Source organism: Aquarana catesbeiana, linkage group LG11, assembly GCF_042186555.1.
Source record: "Aquarana catesbeiana isolate 2022-GZ linkage group LG11, ASM4218655v1, whole genome shotgun sequence".
NCBI classification, from domain to species: domain Eukaryota; kingdom Metazoa; phylum Chordata; class Amphibia; order Anura; family Ranidae; genus Aquarana; species Aquarana catesbeiana.
In genome coordinates this window covers 78,212,888-78,236,080 of record NC_133334.1, presented here as the reverse complement: position 1 = coordinate 78,236,080, position 23,193 = coordinate 78,212,888, and positions in this window count along the sequence as shown.

Here is a 23,193-nt window from a genome sequence, read left to right as displayed (position 1 = left end):
CCCCATCAGTGGCTTACCCGTTCCTGACGTGGACTTTGGTAGCTCCGGTTCAGGTAACCTCTGAGGTAGGCCTCGATCACGGCCGCGGGAAGCCTTCACATATCCCACCTTCCTCTGAACAGGTACAACAGGAGTAGGTGTAGTGGACACAGAAATCACAGTAATGTCCCCTGATGAGACGGCAACAGCAGTGTCTCTCTCCGGAACATTGTCAGTAACAACAGGCAAAGTGGTGGCCTGCCGTTCTCTCTCTGTAGTAGTAACAGCTTCTACTGTAGCGATACCTGTTGCCCAATCTATCCGATAAGCACGGGGCGACGTGGTCGGTTGCTCCACCACAAACAAGTACTCTCCACACTGCGGACATCGGCCAAACGGATGAAGATGCACGGCCAGTCCTTCACATCGATGGCAGATCATGCCCAGTCCCTCAATATCTCCTGAGGTATACAGAACAAACCTCCCCTGCGGCTTCAAACGAACTCCAGTATCCGTAAGCAGGGCTCCGGTCAGCACAGTATTCAACACGGTGTTTGCAGGGAACATTCTCGGTCCCACAATTGGCTGCATTCGCCATAAAAGACATAGCCACACTCTGATCTTCTCAGCACAATCACAAGGCTCCTCTCTTCCTCTGGTGCCAACACATACACGCGTCCCACGCGGTATCAAGTAGGGTAGACTCCTCCCACTTGTTCTTCTGATCACGTGGCTCCCGGGCTTTCACTGGCGCCCGCCGCCTACGCACTCAGAAATAAGGTCCTGCATTTTTAACCCTGCAAAATTTTGACAAAGTCCAGCTCTCACCGTAAACTCGCGGTGAAACACTTCTCTGGGTTGCGAGAATTGACAGTCAACAAATCCTGGACGACGCACCCACATGTAGCAATATCTCTCGGCGGAGCTGCTGGTTTAAAGCGGGCTTGTTACCTTCACTCTCCTTCCCTCTGTTTCACCGGCACCGGGTCTAGGGTTCCGTTGAGTTTACCTCCGGACGATACAAGCACCAACACTTGAGTACGTTTTCAATGCTTTATTGAACAATTAACGAAGGAAGTAGCAGGAAAGAGGCAGAAAGGAAACTGCAGGGAAAGCTCAAATACCTCTCTGTAGGATTCTTGACAAATGTCCTTTAGAGTTGAATATTTCAGTAGAATGCCCTCCCCTTGTGGGACGCACTCTTTGCTCGCCTGGATAGGCCTCTCTCACTTGCCTAGCAGCCAGTACGTAGCACGAACAAAAGTCTCTGCCACAGACTTGATTGAAATGAACCCGTACGATCCTCTGCCACAGGATGTATTGGTATTGTGGTGAAAGTCAGTCACAGTGCCTGAACCTTTAAGCCAAACCCGGCAACACTATGCTGTAAAGTTACTTTAGGATACGTCCTCCAACCGAGTCACCAGGCCCCTCTCCAGACCAGCACTCTGCATGATCCTTCCATGATGGGTCCTCCCCTGGGATCTTCTTGGTTGTCCAGCTTCTTCACTCTGGATAGACAACTCAGGACCATTCCTCGGCTGCTGTGGTAGGGCCCCAGATAAGTTTCTGGGCCCACCCATGCGCCGCAGCGACGCGGGCCTCCGGAACGGAGGACCACGAGGTAGCACTATAACGCATACCTGTCGGCCAGGAGGGCCAGCAGGTGGCTGTAAAACGAACCCTAAAACATGGCGTCTGTCCCATAAATACCCTCTCCCAGAATCCCACTCGGAGGACCACCTCCACCGAGTTGTCTCCGGGACAGAAGAGCATCCATACGCTTTGACACGTTGTCTTTCCAACACTGGCCAATAGTAACAACGACACCCACCGGCCCAGTATGGAAACACACACAACGTCAGCCAAGCTGGAACAGAGGCAAATCTAACTTCCCCTAACGAAAAATTTACTAAATTTACCTATCAGATGGTAGATCGCAAATCTACCAGCGCTACATGTGGATTTGTGGTCTGTGCAGTTCCTGGCCCAATCGGCTTCCACATATCCGACCAGTTTTGGATGGGATGTTGCTGGTAACCATAACTTCATCTGAATTGTTCCTTTGAGGTATTGCATCACTCTTTTTATTGTGTTCCAGTCACGCTGACAGGGAGCTGAAACTTTCCTGCATAGTATGCCCACTGCTGTGGCTATGTTGGGTAGCAAGTTTTCTGTTTCATTGCTCTTTAGATAGCCTGGTGCCATAGGAGTTTTCACTTCTTTTGCATCTTGCATATGGAATTGTTCCAAGATTTCGGAGACTTTCTGAGATTGGTTGAGAAGATAATGCCGCGTACACACGGTCGGACTTTTCGTCTACAAAAGTCCGACAGCCTGTCCGACATACTTCCGACGTACCTTCGGCGGACTTGCGGCAGACTTTCTTACGAACGGACTTGCCTACACACGACCACACAAAAGTACGACAGCCTAGTACGCGGTGACGTACACCAAGTCCGACGAGACTATAAAACGGAAGTTCAATAGCCCGTACGACACCCTTTGGGCTCCTTCTGCTAATCTCGTGTTTATCTCGTGTTAGTAGAAGTTTGGTGAGAGACGATTCGCGCTTGTGAGACTCGTATTTTTCAGTTCGTTTTAACTGTTGTTCAGTCTGTGCTTGTGAGGTTTGTATCTGCTTTTCAGTGCGTTTGGTCAGTTGGCATTGAGAAATCTTTGTTTTATTGGCCGCTCGTTCCTGATTTTCAGGTCGCTCTTCACAGGCCTTGCTGTTCTTCAGTGCGTTCTGTTTAGTGCGTTCTGACCAGCCGACCGTTTTGAAACCATGTTACCTGTACGTACTCGTCGTCGAGCTCGTGCATTGTATGTGCTTGGTGCTGTAGTTTATTCTTCAGCCCAAGACCAGTCCATGAACAGGGCGAGGAGGAGTTCATGGACCAAGAATTGGTTGCTTCAGCGTGACCAGTTCTGTCACATGCCTTTGCTCCGTGAGATCCGTGAGAATAATCCTGAGGATTTCAGGAACTTTCTCCGGATGACGGACCCCGTTTTTGACCGTTTGTTGGCTTTGCTGACCCCCTATATCAGCAGGCAGGATACCTGCATGAGGCAAGCCATCACTCCGGAGCAGAGGCTGGTCGCTACCTTGCGGTATTTGGCCACAGGGAGAAGCCTGCAGGACCTTAAGTTCTCGACAGGCATCTCCCCCCAGGCTCTGGGGATCATTATCCCAGAGACCTGTTCTGCCATCATCCAGGTCCTGCAGAAGGACTATATTAAGGTAAGATATTTTTCTTTTATTAGCATCACATGTTCTTTTATGTAATCTTTGATAATGTAATGTATTTCTTGCTTCAAACACTACTTACCATCATTGCAATATAGTGTGAATGTCCCCTTTTTATCCTCACACATGCTGGATTTTTTTCCTGTTATTTTTTGTCATGCATGTATATTTTCCTTCAATAACCTCCCCAGCATGAAGTGATGGGAACATATCCACCTAGTCTACTCATTTTGAATGTATTTTGTTTGAGTGTATTTAGTGTGCTTATAATTAGCAATTAGCTAGATTTCCCAACCCCCCCCCCACCTAAACTCACTCCAAATAGTGTGCTGCTAATTAGCAATTATCTAGATTTCCCAACCCCCCCCACCTAAACTCACTCCAAATAGTGTGCTGCTAATTAGCAATTATCTAGATTTCCCAACCCCCCCCCCCCCCCCACCTAAACTCACTCCAAATAGTGTGCTGCTAATTAGCAATTATCTAGATTTCCCAACCCCCCCCCCCACCTAAACTCACTCCAAATAGTGTGCTGCTAATTAGCAATTATCTAGATTTCACAACCCCCCCCCCCCACCCTCGTAAAAATTAGCTTGAATGTTCTGTGGTGTTGATTTGTCTAAAGCAAATATATGTTGCACTTTGCAAAATGCATGTGCACTCTACAAGTGCATTTGTTCCATTTTGCCAGCCGTTGGGACTTTCCCAATTGTGGAGGGGCTATAGATCGGAAACATGTCCACATTGTGCCACCACCCCATTCGGGGTCATACTATTTCAATTATAAAGGGTTCCACAGTATTGTTTTAATGGCGGTGGTGTCGGCACACTATGATTTTTTATATGTGGACGTGGGGAAGAATGGCCGGATGTCGGATGGAGGAGTATTTGCCCAGACGGAGTTCTGCCAGCGTCTCCAGAGTGGTGGCCTGGGATTGCCACCTGATGCGGATAATGTGGAAGGACTCCCCTTTGTCTTCATTGCCGATGAAGCCTTCGCTCTCAGCAAGCACCTCATGAGGCCATTCCCCCAAAGAACCCTCACCCCGGAGAGGAGGGTTTTTAATTTCCGGCTGGCCAGAGCTAGAAGAGTGGTTGAGAATGCGTTTGGAATTCTGGCCAGCCGGTTCCGCCTGTTTCAAACAGCCATTAATTTGGCGGAATACAAACTTAATTTTATAATTTTATCGTGCTGCATTCTGCACAACTTTTTAAACAAACATTCTCAGAATTATATAGGCACAGTTGGGCCTGAGGCCGGACTTATTATAGATGCCAACCTTACGGGCCTGGATACTGTCCGTACTGGCTTGGCCCCCCAAAGTGCCCGTCAAGTTAGACAGCAATATGTTAATTATTTTATGGGTAGGGGGGGCATTGCAATGGGCCAGGATATTTAATTTTTTACAATAAAAAAAATATTGATGAAATCTTGAATTATATTTATTGCTTGCCTTTCTTTTGGGCTTTCTCCTAGGTTATGGTCGAGCAGTTGTAGTGCCAACTGTATTTTCATTTTAAATGTCTAAATAAGCTCCATTTCCACTGTAAACAACTTTTTGACAATTATAACCAAACTGATACTGAGCATTGAAATAACAAACCACACATTTATTTAATTCCTATAAGGAGATGTTTTTATTAATGGTTGTTATGCATTCAGTTCTGCATTTAGTATAAAATGTTCATAGACAAAAATATAATGATATCTTAATAATGTAGAAAAATATAATTATATTTAAATATTTCTACCTAATCCACAAAAAAATATTTTTGGCTTTTTGATTTTCGCAAAATCAAGTTTTTTTATTTTTTTTGGTTTTTTGAAAATCAAGTTTTTTATTTTTTTTTGGTTTTTTGGTTTTTTGAAAATCAAGTTTTTTTTTTTTTTTTGGTTTTTTGAAAATCAAGTTTTGTTTTTTTTTTGGTTTTTTGAAAATCAAGTTTTGTTTTTTTTTTGGTTTTTTGAAAATCAAGTTTTGTTTTTTTTTTTGGTTTTTTAAAATCAAGTTTTGTTTTTTTTTTGGTTTTTTAAAATCAAGTTTTGTTTTTTTTTTGGTTTTTTGAAAATCAAGTTTTGTTTTTTTTTTGTTTTTTTGAAAATCAAGTTTTGTTTTTTTTTTGGTTTTTTAAAATCAAGTTTTGTTTTTTTTTTGGTTTTTTAAAATCAAGTTTTGTTTTTTTTTTGTTTTTTTTTAAATCAAGTTTTGTTTTTTTTTGGTTTTTTAAAATCAAGTTTTTTTATTTTTTTTGTTTTTTTTAAAATCAAGTTTTGTTTTTTTTTTTGGTTTTTTAAAATCAATTTTTTTTTTTTTTTTTGGGTTTTTGAGAAAATCAAGTTTTATTTTTTTGTGGATTTTTTATGTATTTTCGAGAAACAGCCCTCCTTTTTTAAATTAGGTTAAACAGCCATTTCTGTTCAGCCAAAAAAATAAAGAGAAGGCCCAGAATGGGGTCAGCAAAACAGGAAATGAAGGACATGATTGATGTTTTGGGGTTTCAAAAAGGGCATTTAGATTCGACCCAAAACATCAATCATGTCCTTCATTTCCTGCTGCATACGATCCAGCCGATTACGCATTTCATCGATGTCCTTATTCCAGGCCATTATTTGACCAATTAGCCGTTGGGCACTTTCTGAGGTGAAATAGTCACTTCTTGTACCTAAAATGGAATGAAACCAAAAAATGTCTTTAGAAATATGCACACATACATAGTTTACCTTACCATAATAAAGCTGTTGTCTCAGACACTGACCTGGTGGGGTGCCCATGTAGCATAATTCCTCCACATCCTCGGGGGTGGCGCTGTTGCTTGAATCAAGCACAACAAGATCCCCTAAAATAGAGTAGAAAAATTACATTAAACAAAAGGCAGCCATGCATAGATTACCGTAAGCTGGTGTGTCAGACACTCACCTGGTGGGGTGCCCATGTCGCCCACCTCTCCTTCCTCCACATCCTCAGTGGGGCTTGGGCTGATTTCCCAATCATGTTTGGCTTGGGGTGGACTGTCTTCTTTTTGGCTGAGTGATTTTTCCCCTATGTGAAACAAAAAATTATTAATCTACTTAGCACACAGATATTTTAGTACATAGTAATTTTCCAACATTTGTAGTGAAGTGGTTTGTGTAGAGTTCCTATTTTACCTCAATATTTAAAATTATAAAGACATATCGGATAGATAGATATCTAGATATCAATATCTCAAAATATAGTTAATAATCTTTTGATCTCTCTCTCTCTCTCTATATCTGGAACAAAATCTATAAATATCTAACTAAATGTAAAGAAAAAATAAAGATAACTTAAAATATTCAAAAAGAATGTTTTACATTTCTATATCTATCTATCTACCTATCTCTATATTTCTCTCTCTCTATATATTTCTCTCTCTCTCTCTCTCTCTCTCTCTCTCTCTCTCTCTCTCTCTCTCTCTCTCTATATATATCTCTATATATATCTCTCTCTATATATATCTCTCTATATATATCTCTATATATATCTCTATATATCTATATATATATATCTATATCTATATCTATATATATATATATATCTTTATCTATATATATCTATATCTATATATCTATATCTATCTATATCTATATATCTATATCTATATAATATATATATATATATATATATATATATATATATATATATATATATATATATATAGATAGATAGATAGATCTATCTATAGATATGTAACGAGGTTTATTAAAAGATCGTTTAAAACGATGAACAAAAAAATCGTATAGGAAGGAAAAGCACATGGAGCAGTATACAAGGTAATAAACACAAGAGAAAAACACGACAAGTACTTACTTTTTTTAAGAACTTTCCGGATACGTCTGTATTGATCCGGCTCCCTGAGTTTCAGGTCAGACCATCTTTTTCGAAGTTGATCTCTGGAGCGCTGGACCCCAAAAGATGCCTGCAAAGTGTCCACGACCTTCGCCATTATTTTGGCCTTGCGCAAATTTGGCCGTGCGTACGGCCCATACTTCCAATCATAGTCGTCTTTGTGAAGAATGGCCACCATCTCCACCATCTCTTTAAAACTCATATTAGAGGCCTTAAATCTAGGCCTCACAGATTTTGTTGACGTTCCAGCCTCCGGGCTGTCTCCACTACCTGAGGTCGTCAACATGTCAGGTGTCTCCGCCATTATTTACTCCACTACGCGCCGTAACAAAAAATGGGCGGAGAACATGAGTTAAAATCGAACGTCAGGGGCGGGCGACGCAGGCGGAGTTTCACACATGCGTAGTGTATAAAGAGGGGCCTTGCGCATGTGTCGTACGTACGTTCTGTGCGTCGAATTAGGGGGCGGAGAACATGAGTTAATTTCGAACGTCAGGGGCGGGCGACGCAGGCGGAGTTTCACACATGCGTAGTGTATAAAGAGGGGCCTTGCGCACGTGTCGTACGTACGTTCTGTGCGTCGAATTAGGGGGCGGAGAACATGAGTTAATTTCGAACGTCAGGGGCGGGCGACGCAGGCGGAGTTTCACACATGCGTAGTGTGTAAAGAGGGCCCTTGCGCACGTGTCGTACGTACGTTCTGTGCATAGGTGATAGTGGACCAAGACGTTACAAAACGAAGGTAATTTTAGATATATTTTTTGGGGGGTTTTATGGTCATGACTTTGTAGCAAGCGGCCTATATGGCTTGATAGATTGATGAGGCCTACATAGGGAGAAGATGATGAGGGGTTAGCAGAAACCTATAATAAAAGTGTTTTTTGTCTTGTGACTTCATTTTTTCCAGATATAATGAATCCCCTATTTAAGGATCCAGAGTTCCTTACAGCTTTTATTTCTAAATATCGAGAGATGAGGAATTTGTGGGAGGTGAAACACCCTCAGTATTATGCAAAGCATGTGAGGAAGTCAACGCTGGAGAGACTTCTGTCCTTTGTCCAGGCGACCATCCCGGAAGCAACAATGGAGACATTGCTCAAGAAAATTGGGGTCTTGAGGAACATGTATAAGAGGGAGCATAATGAAGATCCAGGAATCAAGGAGATCAGGAGCATCAGCAGATGATGTTTATGTACCCAGGCTGTGGTACTACAATCAACTCCGTTTTCTTGATGACCAGAATGAAGCCAGGCCATCACTTTCAACCCTTCCCTCCACCCTTCCCTCCACCCTTCCCTCCACCCCAGCAGAGGCTGATGAGGAGCAAGCTGGGTCTTCCATCCTGGATGAACCAGATATGACCATCTGGAGTCAGGTAAATTATTTTAACAAATATTTACTGTACTAATATTAATGATGTTAACTGGATGTTATAATTGTCTAAAATAATTTTGCACTCAAAATTAAGTATACATATCAATTGACAGTAGTGGCTAAATATGTTTGGCACCTGCTTGAAATAATTAGGGTGTCTGATTAGACTCTTTTATTAAAGAGATGTATTCACATTGAATTTGCTATTCATGAGAAGCAAACTGTGTGTCATTGATGAACCCAAAAAAATATACTCAAACTATTGTCCTTTTTTTATACACAGGATGAGTCCATCCAGGAGGAATGTGGGGAAAGTGGCAGGCAGGAGGAGACCGGGCCCATGGACAGCCTGGAGGAGGCCGGATTCACCATCATCCTGGAGGAGGCTGGGCCCAGTGTCAGGCAGGAGGTGGCTGCTCCCAGTGAGGTGGCTGCTCCCAGTGAGGTGGCTGGGCCAAGTGAGGTGGCTGGGCCAAGTGAGGTGGCTGGGCCCAGTAGGAGCCTGACCGAATCCCAAGTGCCTCCCCTCCACCTTCCCAAAAAAAGGGCCAGGAAGGGGATGGTCACACAGGACGCATCCCTGCGCCTCATGCAAGAGGCCACCCGTTTTTTAAGGAGCCCCCCCGAAGCGGAAGAATCCTATGGCTGCTACTTAGCCAGCAGGCTTCTTCAGATGGATTGGGAGCAGCGCCTCATTTGTGAGCGCCTATTTGGGGAAACAATCCATAAGGGGCTGCAGGGCACGCTAACACAAAACACCCAACTACATGAGGCAGCCCCCCCTCCTCCTCCTCCTCCTCCTCCTCCTCCTCCTCCTCCTCCTCCTGCCACAACTGAAACACCACAGCCACAGCCTCCAAAGAAGGCTACAGGGAAGGCTGCAGGGCAGCGTGGAGGAAAGGCTGCAGGGAAGAGAAGAAAGTGATGACCTGGGTTCAGTCTGGTCTGACAGAAGACGCAGGCTGTTGTAGGACCACAGTCTGGGGACATCTAGATCATCTGCTGGTGCTGTTGATCTCTGGGATTCTTGGACCAGATTGTGCTCCCTCTTATATGGACTCCGCAAGATCCCAATTTTCTTGTACACCGACTTTTTCCAGCGTTGACTTCCTCTTTATTTTATTTTGACCATGAATAAATGGATCTTTTTGGAGTTTAGCAAAAGACTTTATGTGTTTTCTTTTAAATCATTGATTTTACACACAATGTTAAATTAACAAGGGACAACAATCTCATTGAGTTTGAAAAAAACACACCAAAAATACATTACTAATGTTAATAATGTTCAAGTGGTAAGTCTTGAAAATAAAAAAATTTACATAACCAAAAACGGTGCTTTGGGTTAACTTTATCTAAAAACTAAAAAATAATCACTATAAAAAAAAAATAGAATAATGGGTTCTTTGTGGTAACTTTACAAACCTAAAAAAAAAAAAAAAAAAGGGGAAAAAGTATTATTAGTATGGAAACATTGTTTTTAAAATGCATACTATATCATTCATGAGATCAAAGAGAAAAAGAATCCAGAAATCAGTTTGGGAGAACTCTGATTATGAACAGCAAAACACCTTCGTTCTTTAGAGCATTCGTAAAGAAGAAATAAAATGCGCTGCATTCAACGATCACAGATTTTGCAGCGTGATGAATGTGCTACCTACAATACGAACACTAGTTTTACTAGACCGAGTGCTTCCGTTTAGTTTTTGCTTATGAGCATGCGTCGTTTTTTTGTCCGTCGGACTAGCATACAGACGAGCGGACTTCGGGGTCCGTCGTAGTTACGACGTAAAGATTTGAAGCATGTTTCAAATCTAAAGTCCGTCGGATTTGAGGCTAAAAAAGTACGTTGAAAGTCCGGAGAAGCCCACACACGATCGGATTACCAGCCAGCTTTAGTCCGTCAGCGTCCGTTGGACTTTTGTAGACGAAAAGTCCGACCGTGTGTACGCGGCATAACTTCCATAATCTTCTTCTCTCTCTATTTGGATTCCCAGATAGTAGCTAATGTTCCCTAGCTCTTTGATTTAAAAATTTTCTTTCAGCTTGTGAACTATCTGATTGTAATCCCTTTCTTGTTCAAAAGAGGTTATAATGTCATCAACATAGATAAGGATGTATATCCATCTGTCTTCTTGATTTTTGGAGTAGAGACAGGGGTCTGCATTACTTCTTGAGAATCCCTCTCTGGTAAGTACTTTGTTCACTTTCTCATTCCACATCCTTGCTGATTGTGAATCCGGACTCAATCATGTCTCCCCTTTCCTTTCTTTCCTCCAGACTGTACATATTAAGTTCCTAAAGTCACTCTCGATATGCTTAATCCCCCAAACCTTTCACCATTTTTGTTACCCGTCTCTGGACTCGTTCTAGCTTATCAATATCTTATAGTCAGCATGTTTGTTGGTAGTCAGGAGGAGGAGCAGGAGTCACAAACTGCACAGAATCAGTTTTGCCAACCTACCAGATTGAAATTTACTGGCACAACACCCAAAATTTACTGGCACAGCCACGTTTTTACTGGCATTTCACAAACGTTACAAAATTACATTTTTAGGTGCAAATTTCAGTATTTAGGCTACAAACAAGTACGCTAGGCAAATAGCAATGTGATTTAAGGTAGATGTTAAGGTATAAAAACATATTTTTGTTATTTTCGATATAACAAAGGCGGATTATTTAGTCCAATCACCTCTTGCCTCCATCACCTGTCACAAAAAGGAAAATGAAAAAATATACACACCCAGGGGTTATCTCCTCATATCCGATTTATTGAAAAAATGAACAGCACCACAATACACAGCTCTCCATTGTGAACCTAACCTCCCCCACATATACCCACCACACCCCATAAATGAACCATCCCTCCCTCCTACAATTTACAAAAAGCACAATTCCATAAAAATCCCCCTCCTTCCCCTCCACATGATGGGACCACTATAAAACCCCTCCCTTGGAGCAGGAACCAGAAGACTGTATAGAACACCCCCCATGGTGGTACCCCTGATAATAGCGCCTGTATCCAAGACCCTACCCAAGGATTGATCTAGAACCGAATGCTCCCAGAAGCCTGAAAGGAAAACTCTGCACCTTATAGCCACAATGGGCGAATACAGTGGTCTTATCTGTGACAGGGAATTCTGGGAGACAATCTGACTGGTGAGTGGTACTGGCTACCTCTGTTGGAATGCCTCCTATATGTGTCACAGAACCTAATCCCAACTGTGGGGGTATGTGGAAGTCCCAGTGAGCCTGTCTGGATGAGCGCCGCAGGGGATATAAAGATAGACAAGTTGCTGGATGATAAGCGAAGTCCCTCATTCAAATGAAAAGGTGCTGCTGAGCCTGCCACTCCAGAACACCCAGGGGTTGATCAGAAGAAGACTGTTCCCACATTATGGATGCAACCAATGTCACATAACAGCATGGATAATTACATCCGATCCAGCCAGTATAAAAATGGGGTGTGGTGGGTATATGTGGGGGAGGTTAGGTTCACAATGGAGAGCTGTGTATTGTGGTGCTGTTCAATTTTTCAATCAATCAGATATGAGAGATAACCCCAGGGTGTGCATATATTTTTCATTTTCCTTTTTGTGACAGTTTGGTTTTTGTGAACACACCCTACCATTATTTATGGAGATACCCTCATGTTCTTTATTTTATTGGGCTTCCAGTTTGCACTTTGGTTTTTCCTTTATATAACAAATTTTTATTACAATGTATATAAAACCACATATAAACTGACATAGTTTCACATAATCATTGAAAAAACAAAACAATTATACTAATAGCCGAGATGATATTGGCTGTTTTTAGTAGCGGGTCAGGTCTTCCCTACATGTTTCGCCAAGGTATTGGCTTCTTCAGGGGAATAAGTCGTGACCAATGTAATTATGGCTCTCCGAATGTCCCCATGAGTAGGGTCAGCAAGGAGCAGGTCCCAGGGAGGGCAAGCCAACACTGCCGCAGTGTGGCTGCAGAGGGCGAAAAGGAGACCAATAAAAGCAAAAAAAGCTAAGAATAAAATTTGAAAGAAGGGGCGCTGAGATGACCGAGACTAAATGATCAATCAGGGAGAGGCATTTTGGCTTTATTTTCAGATGGAATAACCTTTAAATAAGTATGCAGCAATCCTAGGCTTCAACATATTGTTAACTGAACAAAAAGATGTTAGATGTAGAGAGAGGTGCCTGAATTGAATATCACACACTCCCAGGATATCACAACATAAGAAAGCCTTATATACAAAGGTCCGACGTAGCAGCGCCCCCCAGAAGCCAGCTTCTAGCTTCTTGGTTATTAGTATAATTTTTTTGCTTTTTCAATGATTATGTGAATCTATGTCAGTTTATATATGCTTTTAAATGCATTGTAATAAAAATTTGTTATTTTAACGATCCTCTTATTGAGCTGATTTGGCACCGTAATAATCCCCCTCCCTCTGACGCCTTTACTACGAATCCTTGGGATGAGGTGCCATATCTAATAAGGACACATCAGCCACTTTCATTACCTTTTTCCTTTATATGCCTCCATCACCATCACCATCCTCCAACACCCTCTGCCTCTATCCCCCTCTGCCTCTATCCCCCTCTGCCTCCATCCCCCTCTGCTACCATCACCCTCCCCCTCTGCCTCCATCAACCCTGCCACCATCACCCCCTGCCACCATCACCCCCCCCTTGCCACCATCACCCCCCCTTGCCACCATCACCCCCTGCCACCATCACCCCCTGCCACGATCACTCCCTGCCACGATCACTCCCTGCTTCCACCCCCCTCTGCCACCATCACCCCCTGCCACCAACACCCCCTGCCACCAACACCCCCTGCTTCCATACCCCTCTGCCACCATCACCCCCTGCCTCCATCCCCCTCTGCCACAATAACCCCCTGCCACCAACACCCCCTGCTTCCGTCCCCCTTTGCCACCATCACCCCCCTGCCTCCATCCCCCTCTGCCACGATCACCCCCTGCCACCAACACCCCCTGCCACCATCACCCCCTGCCTCCATCACCCTCTGCCTCCATCCCCCCGCCTCCATCCCCCTCTGCCACAATAACCCCCTGCCACCAACACCCCCTGGTTCCGTCCCCTTTTGCCACCATCACCCCCCCGCCTCTATCCCCCTCTGCCACGATCACCCCCTGCCACCAACACCCCCTGCCACCATCACCCCCTGCCTCCATCACCCTCTGCCTCCATCCCCCTGCCTCCATCCCCCTCTGCCACCATCACCCCCTGCCTCCATCCCCCTCTGCCACCATCACCCCCTTCTCGGCTATTAGTATAATTTTTTTGTTTTTTCAATGATTATGTGAATCTATGTCAGTTTATATGTGGTTTTGAATGCATCGTAATAAAAATTTATTATTTTAATGATCCTCTTATTGAGTTGTTTTGGCACCGTAATAATCCCCCTCCCTCTGACGCCTTTACTACAAATCCTTGGGATGAGGTGCCGTATCTAATAAGGACACATCAGCCACTTTCATTACCTTTTTCCTTTATATGCCTCCATCACCATCACCCCCTGCCACCAACACCCCCTGCCTCCATCTCTCTCTGCTACCATCACCCTCCCTCTCTGCCTCCATCACCCCCTGCCTCCATCAACCCTGCCACCATCACCCCTTGCCACCATCACCCCCCCTTGCCACCATCACCCCCTGCCACCATCCCCCTCTGCCACCATCACCCCCTGCTTCCATCCCTCTCTGCCACGATCACCCCCTGCTTCCATCCCCCTCTGCCACGATCACCCCCTGCCTCCATCCCTGGCCCCTCTGCCACCATCACTCCCTGCGGCCTGCCACCATCACCTACCTGCTGTCCCCGTTGGCTGGGCTATGGGCTGTCACTCCGTTCCTGTGGACTCTGGAATCTGGATTGCCTGGATGCAGGGCTCCTCCATTCCGCCACCGCATGCTGTTCAGCCTCCTGCTCCAGTGCTCCTGGACCTGGTTGCAGATTTTAAATGCTGGCGCGCCTGGCGGGATGTGCTATTACATCACTCACTCGCCTCGCCAGCACAGCGCACCACACAGCCTCTGTAAAATCCGCCCCTCCTCCGCCGGCCGAATACAGGATCGGCTCGGCAAGCTCCGAAACTGCGCATGTGCAGTTCCAAGCCAGACCGGTAATGGCTATTTTTTACTGCCACTTTCCCGCTATCACGGGCATTTACGAGCGGGGAAAAAAGTGCCTGTTTTTACGGGCTGCCCGTAAAAATATGGGCGGTTGGCAACACTGAGTACAGCAGTACCCATAGGAAACTATTGTATTCTATGTGCCCTGTTCACACCATGCATGTGTGTTGTTGTGCAGTAAACAGACACGGTGTGAAGAAGCTCTGTGCCGGTTCACACATAGAACGGTGACTGGCATTTTTCTGCACTGGAAGAATGCCAGTCACACAGTTGTTATCTATGTGCCCTGTGTGCTCTGCAATGCAGCCTGGAGCCACGGTAAAATGCAGACATGCTGCACTGTATCGTAGCGCATAGGAAGGCACTACATGTTACTGTACAGCAGCTCATCACACTGCACTGCTTTACGGTGACATGAATGATGTGTTAATTTGTGCGCTTCACATAAAGTTCACACAAAAATAGAGAGAAAAGAAGAGCTGTGTGATGCGGTAGAACATGCATCGATCCGCCTCCTACCGCTGGTTCACTGCGACCGGAATGAACAGCTGCCTGCACGCTAAACCGCTCCAGTTTGATGTGTGGGCAGTGTGAACAAACCCCCAATAATCAAAATAAAATATCCGGCTTCCTCCTCCTAATTATAGTTGGACAATCACATTTTTTTTTGCAAGACGTTAAAAAATAAATAAAACAAATCCGGCCTCTTCCTCCCTTTATACCCGGTCAAATCACGCTCCTTTCTTGCAAAAAGTGACACTAAACTCTGGTTTAAAAAAAAGAAATGTTCTTTTCAGGTATGTGTTGTTAAAACGTTTGTTACCTCAACACTTCATATTCCTGATATTGTCCTGCTGTACCATGTACTTGTATGAGAAAGTCTCCTGTTCTCTTTGTATTGCCTCCTTTCTGTGAAATCCCTGGTGTTCCTACCAGTCCCTCTGCTTTCCTATTAAATAACTGACCACACTAAGCAGGAGCAGCATGGTCAGTTCTCTAGCTATGATGGGAACACGGTGTGCTGTCTTCCAATGATCAGACTTGTCCTGACACCCCCGTTGCACTGGGAAGCTCAGTGTGATGCTGCTTCTCCTCCCCTCAGCTCTTATAAAAAAACATTATAAATACCCCCCCCCCCAAGCTTTATACCTATACAAATATGTTTTGCCTTTCATTTCTATTTTAACTGCTTAAGGACCGCCCCACGCAGATATACTGTAGCAGGGTGGCCCTCCTGCACGAAAGCATGTACAGGTACGTGATTTTATGGACAGGGTCTGAGGCGTGCGCGGTACCCGCCGATCATTCTCTGGAGAGGCAGAACGGCACTCTGCCTAGACCGCCATTCTGTGAGGGAGGAAGATGGAGATCTTGTGTTTCTGCTAAGCAGATCTCTGTGTTCCTCCAGTCACAGCATTCTCCCCACAGTTAGAAAGCACTCCCTAGGAGCACACTTAACCCTTTGATTGCCCCTGATGTTAACCCCTTCTCTGCCAGTGTCATTAGTACAGTGTCAGTGCATATTTTTTAGCACTGATCACTGTATTAGTGTCACTGGTCCCCAAAAAGTGCCACCAAAAGAAAGCTATTTGTGGGGGGAAAATGGCATCATTTTATTTGGGTACAGCGTGGCACAACCGTGCAATTTGTCAGTTAAAGTAACGCAGTGCTGAATCGCAAAAAATGGCCTGGTCATAAAGAGGGGGTAAACCATCCAGGGCTGAAGTGGTTAAACTGAATGGGTTGTCTTACAAGGTGATCGTTTACAATCACTTTAGCTCAAACAAAAGTCCCTTCTGTTGCTCTCACCCTCTTAATCTCCAAATTCCTTTTCTCACCCTGTGATGTGACTTCCTATCAATCATTTTATTTTTTAATTTTTCAAACAAACAGAAGTGAGGGGAAAGGGAGAGGTTCAGGGGTTAACAGAGGATGTGACAAGGAAATGATTTCATTAAAAACAACTTACAATGACATGGAGTAGTGGATCTGTATGGATTATTTAAAATATTATATATTTAGTGTCATGAAAAAAAAAATCCGGCCTCCTCCATCCCCTAATAGCCGGCCAATCAATCTCCTTTTTTGTTAGATGGTAAAGAAGTGATGTTAAACTCTGGTTTAAAAAATATATATCCAATTCAGATATGTGTTCTTAACCCCAAAAAAGTGATATTTACTGGTTTCAGACCCCTCCAAATCTCCATATTTTTTTTTTTTAATTCGACTTCCTGCTGTGGGCTGTAGGCTATGGGCAGTGTACATAGAGCAGTGTACATAACTGCAACGAACGTGCACTGCTTGTTCCAAACAAACAGAAGTGAAAGGGAAAATGAAAGGTGTGGGAGCTCATGGAGGATGTTGCAGTACAAGGAAGCAGAAAAACAAATTTGGTGGTAATGGTCTGGGAGCCTCCACCCGCGAGCTAGAGGCTGCGTCAGGGTGAAGGGACTCCTTTTCGGTGGTAATGGTCAGGTAATGGTTCAGGAGTTAACAGAGAATTTGACAAGGAAATTATTTCATTAAAAATAAATTACAGTGACATGGAGTAGTGGATCTGTATGGATTATTTAAAATATTATATATTTAGTGTCATGGAAAAAAAAAAAAAAAAAATCCGGCCTCCTCCATCCCCTAATAGCCGGCCAATCACTCTCCTTTTTTGTTAGAAGGTAAAGTGATGCTAAACTCTGGTTTAAAAAGATATCCAATTCAAGTATGTGTTCTTAACCCCAAAAAAGTGATTTTTACTGATCTCAGGCTTCTCCAAATCTCCATATTTTTTTTTTTTTTTTGATCCGACTTCCTGCTGTGGGCGATGAGCTTTGGACTTTAGGCTATGGGTTTTAGACCTTATGCTCTGGCCTATGGGCTCTGGACTATGAGCTTTGGACTTTGGGCTCTGGGCTATGGGCAATGAGCTTTGGACTTTATACTTTAGGCTCTGGGATATGGGCTTTCGACTAGGAGGTTTGGACTTTAGGCTACAGGCTTTAGACTTTATGCTCGGGCCTATAGGCTATGGGCTTTGGGCTTTGGGCTATGGGCTTCCTTCTCCCCTTATAGCCGTCCAATCACGCTGCTTTTGTGTAAGTTGGTAAAGAAGTGACACTAAACTCTGGTCCGTTTATTATTTTTTTATGATCCAACTTCCTGAAAAGGCCTTTGGGCTAGGGCTATGAACTTTGGGCTATGGGCTTTGCAGTGTACATAGAGCAGTGAACATGACTGCAATTAACATGCACTGCTCGTTTTAAAACAGACATGAGGGTAAAAGGAGGGATGTAGTAGGACCATTAACTAGTGGATGTCTATGAATTTCTACTGAAAAAAATATATTATTTAGTGTATAAAAAAAACAAAAAACTAAAAATCCGGCCTCCTCCATCCCCTAATAGCCGGCCAATCACTCTCCTTTTTTGTTAGATGGTAAGAAGTGACTCTAAACTCTGGTTTAACAAAATATTTTTTCTAATCTAAGTTCCTGAAATGGGCTTTGGGCTGTGGGCTAAAGTATAGATTTGGGAGATAACCTCTTGCTTACTGGGCACTTAAACCCCCCTCCTGCCCAGACCAATTTTCAGCTTTCAGCGCTGTCGCACTTTGAATGACAATTGCGCGGTCATACAACATTGTACCCAAATGACATTTTTATCATTTTTTTTCACACAAATAGAGCTTTCTTTTTGTGGTATTTAATCACAGCTGGGATTTTTATTTTTTGCTAAACAAACAAAAAAGATAGAGAATTTTGAAAAACAAAAATCATGTTTCATAGTTTGTTATAAAATTTTGCAAACAGGTAATTCTTCTCCATTGATGTGCGCTGATGAGACGGCACTGGTGGGCACTGATAGGCTGCACTGATGTGTACTGATAGGCATAGTTAAGGCGGCACTGATAGGCACAGATAAGGCGGCACTGATGGGGACAGATAAGGCGACACTGATGGCCACTGATAAGATGGCACTGATGGGCCCTGATGGGTGGCACTGATGGGCAGTGATAGGTGGCACTGATAGGTGGGACTGATGGGCACTGATGAGCGGCACTGATGGGCACTGGTAGGTGACACTGATGGGCACTGATGTGCAGCACTGTTGATGAGGCACTGATTGTGGGCACTGATGGGTGGCACTGTGGGCACTGATGGGTGGCACTGTTGTGTACTGTTGGTGGCATTGGCAGGTGGCACAGGTGGGCACTGAGGAGCTGGCGGCAGCTCTCCGTGATCAGGACTGATGTCCCTCTCACAGCCACCGGTGATCAGCTTTTTTTTTTCTCGTCGCACTGTGAGAGTGAAGAGAAAAAATAGCCGCTTACCTGCTCTGTGTTACATCACATGATCAGCTGTCATTGGCTGACAGCTGATCACGTGGCAAGGGATCGGAATCAACCCCTTACTCCAATCTGTGATTCAGCGAGTCTCATAGACTCACTGATCACAGAGAGCGCCGCACATGCCCTGCAGGAGGCGCACAGGCCGCTCTGGCACGGGAGGACGTCAATAGACGTGCTCCCAGCAAAGCAGGTCCGCGCTGTAGCCGTCATTCGGATATAGCGCGGATCTGAACAGGTTAATGGAGGATGACAGAAGGAGGCAAAAACATACAGAGACAATTTCATGAAAAATACTTTACAAGGACATTAACTAGAATCTCTCTCCACATCTATATATACATCCATTATATATACATCCATTTTATATATATATATATATATATATAATCATTTCCTTGTCACATCCTCTGTTAACTCCTGAACCTCTCCCTTTCCCCTCACTTCTGTTTGTTTGAAAAAAATAAAAAATAAAATGCTGTGTTTAGTCTTGTTTATAAAAATACACACACACACTATAAATATAAATATATATATATATATATATATATATATATATATATATATATATATATATATATATATTTATATATTTATTTATATTTATAGTGTGTGTGTATTTTTATAAACACGATTAAACATACATGCCATCTTATCATATCCTTATCTTATTTATATTTTTGTCTTATTTTATCTTATATTATATTTTTGTTTATAAAAATACACACACACTATAAATATAAATATATATATATATTTTATATATATATATATATATATATATATATATATATATATATTTATTTATATTTATAGTGTGTGTGTATTTTTATAAACAAGACTAAACATACATGCCATCTTATCATATCCTTATCTTATCTATGTTTACAATATACATATATATATATATATATATATAGCATTTTATTTTTTATTTTTTTCAAACAAACAGAAGTGAGGGGAAAGGGAGAGGTTCAGGAGTTAACAGAGGATGTGACAAGGAAATGATTTCAGTAAAAATAAAATTACAGTGACATGAAGTCGTGGATCTGTATGAATTATTTAAAATATTATATATTTAGTGTCATGAAAAAAAAATAACAAAATCCGGCCTCCTCCATACCCTAATAGCCGGCCAATCACTCTCCTTTTTTGTTAGATGGTAAAGAAGTGATGCTAAACTCTGGTTTAAAAAAAGAAATGTGTTTTGTTTATATTTTGAATTTGATGCTACATTTTGTAGCCTGGACTGGAGTGTTCACCTGAGAGGAAGTGGTTCCATGAGGATGAACGGACTCCTTTTCAGGTGGCAATTGTCTGGGAGCTTCCACCCGCGATCTAGAGGTCGCGTCAGGATGGAGGGACTCCTTTTCGGTGGTAATTGTCTGGGAGCCTCCACCCGCGAGTTAGAGGCCGCGTCAGGGTGGAGGGACTCCTTTTCAGTGGTAATTGTCTGGGAGCCTCCACCCGCGATCTAGAGGCCATGTCAGGGTGGAGGGACTCCTTTTTGGTGGTAATTGTCTGGGAGCCTCCACACGCGATCTAGAGGCCACGTCAGGGTGGAGGGACTCCTTTTCGGTGGTAATTGTCTGGGAGCATCCACCCGCGATTTAGAGGCAGCGTCAGGGTGGAGAGACTCCTTTTTGGTGGTAATTGTCTGGGAGCCTCCACCCGCGAGTTAGAGGCCGTGTCAGGGTGGAGGGACTCCTTTTCGTTGGTAATTGTCTGGGAGCCTCCACCCGCGATCTAGAGGTCGCGTCAGGGTGGAGGGACTCCTTTTTGGTGGTAATTGTCTGGGAGCCTCCACCTGCGAGTTAGGGGACGCGTCAGGATGGAGGGACTCCTTTTCGGTGGTAACTGTCTGGGAGCCCCCACCCGCGAGTTAGAGGCCGCATCAGGGTGGAGGGACTCCTTTTCGGTGGTAATTGTCTGGGAGCCTCCACCCGCAAACTAAAGGCAGCTTTAGGGTGGAGAGACTCCTTTTCGGTGGTGATTGCGTAGGAGCCCCCACCTGCGAGTTAGAGGTCGTGTCAGGGTGGAGGGCCTCCTTTTCGGTGGTAATTGTCTGGGAACCTCCACCCACGGGTTAGAGGCAGCTTTAGGGTGGAGGGACACCTTTTCGGTGGTAATTGTCTGGGAGCCTCTACCCGCGAGTTAGAGGTCGTGTCAGGGTGGAGGGACTCTTTTTCGGTGGTAATTGTCTGGGAGCCTCCACCCTCGAGTTAGAGGCTGCTTTAGGGTGGAGGGACTCCTTTTCGGTGGTAATTGCCTAGGAGCCTCCACCCCCGAGCTAGAGGCAGCTTTAGGGTTGAGGGACTCCTTTTCGGTGGTAATTGCCTAGGAGCCTCCACCCTCGAGTTAGAGGCAGCTTTAGGGTGGAGGGACTCCTTTTCGGTGGTAATTGTCTGGGAGCCTCTACCCGCAAGCTAGAGGCACCTTTAGGGTGGAGGGACTCCTTTTTGGTGGTAATTGTCTGGGAGCCTCCACACGCGATTTAGAGGCAGCGTCAGGGTGGAGAGACTCCTTTTTGGTGGTAATTGTCTGGGAGCCTCCACCCGCGAGTTAGAGGCCGTGTCAGGGTGGAGGGACTCCTTTTCGGTGGTAATTGTCTGGGAGCCTCCACCCGCGATTTAGAGGCAGCGTCAGGGTGGAGAGACTCCTTTTTGGTGGTAATTGTCTGGGAGCCTCCACCCGCGAGTTAGAGGCCGTGTCAGGGTGGAGGGACTCCTTTTCGGTGGTAATTGTCTGGGAGCCTCCACCCGCGATCTAGAGGTCGCGTCAGGGTGGAGGGACTCCTTTTTGGTGGTAATTGTCTGGGAGCCTCCACCTGCGAGTTAGGGGACGCGTCAGGATGGAGGGACTCCTTTTCGGTGGTAACTGTCTGGGAGCCCCCACCCGCGAGTTAGAGGCCGCATCAGGGTGGAGGGACTCCTTTTCGGTGGTAATTGTCTGGGAGCCTCCACCCGCAAACTAAAGGCAGCTTTAGGGTGGAGAGACTCCTTTTCGGTGGTGATTGTGTAGGAGCCTCCACCTGCGAGTTAGAGGTCGTGTCAGGGTGGAGGGCCTCCTTTTCGGTGGTAATTGTCTGGGAACCTCCACCCATGGGCTAGAGGCAGCTTTAGGGTGGAGGGACACCTTTTCGGTGGTAATTGTCTGGGAGCCTCTACCCGCGAGTTAGAGGTCGTGTCACGGTGGAGGGACTCTTTTTCGGTGGTAATTGTCTGGGAGCCTCCACCCTCGAGTTAGAGGCTGCTTTAGGGTGGAGGGACTCCTTTTCGGTGGTAATTGCCTAGGAGCCTCCACCCGCGAGCTAGAGGCAGCTTTAGGGTTGAGGGACTCCTTTTCGGTGGTAATTGCCTAGGAGCCTCCACCCTCGAGTTAGAGGCAGCTTTAGGGTGGAGGGACTCCTTTTCGGTGGTAATTGTCTGGGAGCCTCTACCCGCAAGCTAGAGGCACCTTTAGGGTGGAGGGACTCCTTTTCGGTGGTAAATGTCTGGGAGCCTCCACCCTCGAGTTAGAGGCCGCTTTAGGGTGGAGGGACTCCTTTTCGATGGTAATTGTCTGGGAGCTTCCACCCGCAAGTTAGAGGTTGCGTCAGGGTGGAGGGACTCCTTTTCAGTGGTAATTGTCTGGGAGCCTCCACCCGCGAGCTAGAGGCAGCTTTAGGGTGGAGGGACTCCTTTTCAGTGGTAATTCTCTGGGAGCCTCCACCGGCGAGTTAGAGGTCGCGTCAGGGTGGAGGGACTCCTTTTCAGTGGTAATTGCCTAGGAGCCTCCACCCGGGAGCTAGAGGCAGCTTTAGGGTGGAGGGACTCCTTTTTGGTGGTAGTTGCCTAGGAGCGTTTACCCGCAAGCTAGAGGCAGCATAGGGTGGAGGGACTCCTTTTCGGTGTTAATTGTCTGGGAGCCTCCACCCTCGAGTTAGAGGCTGCTTTAGGGTGGAGGGACTCTTTTTCGGTGGTAATTGCCTAGGAGCCTCCACCCGCAAGCTAGAGGCAGCATAGGGTGGAGGGACTCCTTTTCAGTGTTAATTGTCTGGGAGCCTCCACCCTCGAGTTAGAGGCTGGTTTAGGGTGGAGGGACTCTTTTTCGGTGGTAATTGCCTAGGAGCCTCCACCCGCGAGTTAGAGGCAGCTTCAGGGTAGAGGCACTACTTTTCAAAATTTCTGGGAGCCTCCACCCGCGAGTTAGAGGTCGCGTCAAGGTGGAGGGACTCCTTTTCAGTGGTAATT